Here is a 4,746-nt window from a genome sequence, read left to right as displayed (position 1 = left end):
GACGAGGTGGGTGGCAGAGAAAGAGAGAGCTAGTGAGGTGGCGAGAGGCAGTGAAAGAGAGCTAGTGAGGTGGTTTGAGGCAGATAAAGAGAGAGCTAGTGAGGTGGTGGGAGGCAGAGAAAGAGAGAGCTGGTGAGTTGGTGGGAGGCAGAGAAAGTGAGAGATAGTGAGGAGGTGGGAGGCAGAGAAAGAGAGAGCTGGTATGGTGGTGGGAGGGAGAGAAAGAGAGAGATAGTGAGGTGGTGGGAGGCAGAGAAAGAGAGATCTAGTGAGGTGTTGAGAGGCAGTGAAAGAGAGCTAGTGAGGTTGTTTGAGGCAGATAAAGAGAGAGCTAGTGAGGAGGTGGGAGGCAGAGAAAGAGAGAGATAGTGAGGTGGTGGGAGGCAGAGAAAGAGAGAGATAGTGAGGAGGTGCGAGGCAGAGAAAGAGAGAGCAGGTGAGGTGGTGGGAGGCAGAGAATGAGAGAGCTAGTGAGGTGGTGGGAGGAAGTGAAAGAGCGAGATAGTGAGGTGGTGGGAGGCAGAGAAAGAGAGAGCAGGTGAGGAGGTGTGAGGCAGAGAAAGAGAGAGCAGGTGAGGTGGTGGGAGGCAGAGAATGAGAGAGCCAGTGAGGTGGTGGGAGGAAGTGAAAGAGCGAGATAGTGAGGTGGTGGGAGGCAGAGAAAGAGAAAGAGAGAACAGGTGAGGTGGTGGGAGGCAGAGAGAGAGAGAGATAGTGAGGTGGTGGGAGGCAGAGAAAGGGAGAGATAGTGAGGTGGTGGGAGGCAGAGAAAGAGAGAGCTAGTGAGGTGGTGGGAGAAAGAGAAAGAGAAAGAGAGGGCAGGTGAGGAGGTGGGAGACAGAGAAAGAGAGAGCTAGTGACGAGGTGGGTGGCAGAGAAAGAGAGAGCTAGTGAGGTGGCGAGAGGCAGTGAAAGCGAGCTAGTGAGGTGGTTTGAGGCAGATAAAGAGAGAGCTAGTGAGGTGGTGGGAGGCAGAGAAAGAGAGAGCTGGTGAGTTGGTGGGAGGCAGAGAAAGTGAGAGATAGTGAGGAGGTGGGAGGCAGAGAAAGAGAGAGCTGGTATGGTGGTGGGAGGGAGAGAAAGAGAGAGATTGTGAGGAGGTTGGAGGCAGATAAAGAGAGAGATAGTGAGGTGGTGGGAGGCAGAGAAAGAGAGATCTAGTGAGGTTGTTTGAGGCAGATAAAGAGAGAGCTAGTGAGGAGGTGGGAGGCAGAGAAAGAGAGAGATAGTGAGGTGGTGGGAGGCAGAGAAAGAGAGAGATAGTGAGGTGGTGCGAGGCTTAGAAAGAGAGAGCTAGTGAGGTGGTGAGAGGCAAAGAAAGAGAGAGCTAGTGAGGTGGTGGGAGGCAGAAAAAGAGAGAGATAGTGAGGAGGTGCGAGGCAGAGAAAGAGAGAGCAGGTGAGGTGGTGGGAGGAAGTGAAAGAGCGAGATAGTGAGGTGGTGGGAGGCAGAGAAAGAGAGAGCAGGTGAGGAGGTGTGAGGCAGAGAAAGAGAGAGCAGGTGAGGTGGTGGGAGGCAGAGAATGAGAGAGCCAGTGAGGTGGTGGGAGGAAGTGAAAGAGCGAGATAGTGAGGTGGTGGGAGGCAGAGAAAGAGAAAGAGAGAACAGGTGAGGTGGTGGGAGGCAGAGAGAGAGAGAGATAGTGAGGTGGTGGGAGGCAGAGAAAGAGAGAGATAGTGAGGTGGTGGGAGGCAGAGAAAGAGAGAGCTAGTGAGGTGGTGGGAGAAAGAGAAAGAGAAAGAGAGGGCAGGTGAGGAGGTGGGAGACAGAGAAAGAGAGAGCTAGTGACGAGGTGGGTGGCAGAGAAAGAGAGAGCTAGTGAGGTGGCGAGAGGCAGTGAAAGAGAGCTAGTGAGGTGGTTTGAGGCAGATAAAGAGAGAGCTAGTGAGGTGGTGGGAGGCAGAGAAAGAGAGAGCTGGTGAGTTGGTGGGAGGCAGAGAAAGTGAGAGATAGTGAGGAGGTGGGAGGCAGAGAAAGAGAGAGCTGGTATGGTGGTGGGAGGGAGAGAAAGAGAGAGATAGTGAGGTGGTGGGAGGCAGAGAAAGAGAGATCTAGTGAGGTGTTGAGAGGCAGTGAAAGAGAGCTAGTGAGGTTGTTTGAGGCAGATAAAGAGAGAGCTAGTGAGGAGGTGGGAGGCAGAGAAAGAGAGAGATAGTGAGGTGGTGGGAGGCAGAGAAAGAGAGAGATAGTGAGGAGGTGCGAGGTAGAGAAAGAGAGAGCAGGTGAGGTGGTGGGAGGCAGAGAATGAGAGAGCTAGTGAGGTGGTGGGAGGAAGTGAAAGAGCGAGATAGTGAGGTGGTGGGAGGCAGAGAAAGAGAGAGCAGGTGAGGAGGTGTGAGGCAGAGAAAGAGAGAGCAGGTGAGGTGGTGGGAGGCAGAGAATGAGAGAGCCAGTGAGGTGGTGGGAGGAAGTGAAAGAGCGAGATAGTGAGGTGGTGGGAGGCAGAGAAAGAGAAAGAGAGAACAGGTGAGGTGGTGGGAGGCAGAGAGAGAGAGAGATAGTGAGGTGGTGGGAGGCAGAGAAAGGGAGAGATAGTGAGGTGGTGGGAGGCATTGAAAGAGAGAGCTAGTGAGGTGGTGGGAGAAAGAGAAAGAGAAAGAGAGGGCAGGTGAGGAGGTGGGAGACAGAGAAAGAGAGAGCTAGTGACGAGGTGGGTGGCAGAGAAAGAGAGAGCTAGTGAGGTGGCGAGAGGCAGTGAAAGCGAGCTAGTGAGGTGGTTTGAGGCAGATAAAGAGAGAGCTAGTGAGGTGGTGGGAGGCAGAGAAAGAGAGAGCTGGTGAGTTGGTGGGAGGCAGAGAAAGTGAGAGATAGTGAGGAGGTGGGAGGCAGAGAAAGAGAGAGCTGGTATGGTGGTGGGAGGGAGAGAAAGAGAGAGATTGTGAGGAGGTTGGAGGCAGATAAAGAGAGAGATAGTGAGGTGGTGGGAGGCAGAGAAAGAGAGATCTAGTGAGGTTGTTTGAGGCAGATAAAGAGAGAGCTAGTGAGGAGGTGGGAGGCAGAGAAAGAGAGAGATAGTGAGGTGGTGGGAGGCAGAGAAAGAGAGAGATAGTGAGGTGGTGCGAGGCTTAGAAAGAGAGAGCTAGTGAGGTGGTGAGAGGCAAAGAAAGAGAGAGCTAGTGAGGTGGTGGGAGGCAGAAAAAGAGAGAGATAGTGAGGAGGTGCGAGGCAGAGAAAGAGAGAGCAGGTGAGGTGGTGGGAGGCAGAGAATGAGAGAGCTAGTGAGGTGGTGGGAGGAAGTGAAAGAGCGAGATAGTGAGGTGGTGGGAGGCAGAGAAAGAGAGAGCTGGTGAGTTGGTGGGAGGCAGAGAAAGTGAGAGATAGTGAGGAGGTGGGAGGCAGAGAAAGAGAGAGCTGGTATGGTGGTGGGAGGGAGAGAAAGAGAGAGATAGTGAGGTGGTGGGAGGCAGAGAAAGAGAGATCTAGTGAGGTGTTGAGAGGCAGTGAAAGAGAGCTAGTGAGGTGGTGGGAGGAAGTGAAAGAGCGAGATAGTGAGGTGGTGGGAGGCAGAGAAAGAGAGAGCAGGTGAGGAGGTGTGAGGCAGAGAAAGAGAGAGCAGGTGAGGTGGTGGGAGGCAGAGAATGAGAGAGCCAGTGAGGTGGTGGGAGGAAGTGAAAGAGCGAGATAGTGAGGTGGTGGGAGGCAGAGAAAGAGAAAGAGAGAACAGGTGAGGTGGTGGGAGGCAGAGAGAGAGAGAGATAGTGAGGTGGTGGGAGGCAGAGAAAGGAGAGAGAGTGAGGTGGTGGGAGGCAGAGAAAGAGAGAGCTAGTGAGGTGGTGGGAGAAAGAGAAAGAGAAAGAGAGGGCAGGTGAGGAGGTGGGAGACAGAGAAAGAGAGAGCTAGTGACGAGGTGGGTGGCAGAGAAAGAGAGAGCTAGTGAGGTGGCGAGAGGCAGTGAAAGCGAGCTAGTGAGGTGGTTTGAGGCAGATAAAGAGAGAGCTAGTGAGGTGGTGGGAGGCAGAGAAAGAGAGAGCTGGTGAGTTGGTGGGAGGCAGAGAAAGTGAGAGATAGTGAGGAGGTGGGAGGCAGAGAAAGAGAGAGCTGGTATGGTGGTGGGAGGGAGAGAAAGAGAGAGATTGTGAGGAGGTTGGAGGCAGATAAAGAGAGAGATAGTGAGGTGGTGGGAGGCAGAGAAAGAGAGATCTAGTGAGGTTGTTTGAGGCAGATAAAGAGAGAGCTAGTGAGGAGGTGGGAGGCAGAGAAAGAGAGAGATAGTGAGGTGGTGGGAGGCAGAGAAAGAGAGAGATAGTGAGGTGGTGCGAGGCTTAGAAAGAGAGAGCTAGTGAGGTGGTGAGAGGCAAAGAAAGAGAGAGCTAGTGAGGTGGTGGGAGGCAGAAAAAGAGAGAGATAGTGAGGAGGTGCGAGGCAGAGAAAGAGAGAGCAGGTGAGGTGGTGGGAGGCAGAGAATGAGAGAGCTAGTGAGGTGGTGGGAGGAAGTGAAAGAGCGAGATAGTGAGGTGGTGGGAGGCAGAGAAAGAGAGAGCAGGTGAGGAGGTGTGAGGCAGAGAAAGAGAGAGCAGGTGAGGTGGTGGGAGGCAGAGAATGAGAGAGCCAGTGAGGTGGTGGGAGGAAGTGAAAGAGCGAGATAGTGAGGTGGTGGGAGGCAGAGAAAGAGAAAGAGAGAACAGGTGAGGTGGTGGGAGGCAGAGAGAGAGAGAGATAGTGAGGTGGTGGGAGGCAGAGAAAGAGAGAGATAGTGAGGTGGTGGGAGGCAGAGAAAGAGAGAGCTAGTGAGGTGGTGGGAGAAAG

The sequence above is a fragment of the Salvelinus fontinalis genome, unplaced genomic scaffold (genome assembly GCF_029448725.1).
Source record: "Salvelinus fontinalis isolate EN_2023a unplaced genomic scaffold, ASM2944872v1 scaffold_0698, whole genome shotgun sequence".
Taxonomy (NCBI): domain Eukaryota; kingdom Metazoa; phylum Chordata; class Actinopteri; order Salmoniformes; family Salmonidae; genus Salvelinus; species Salvelinus fontinalis.
The sequence above is the reverse complement of the archived record's forward strand: the minus strand, read 5'-3'. Positions refer to the sequence as shown.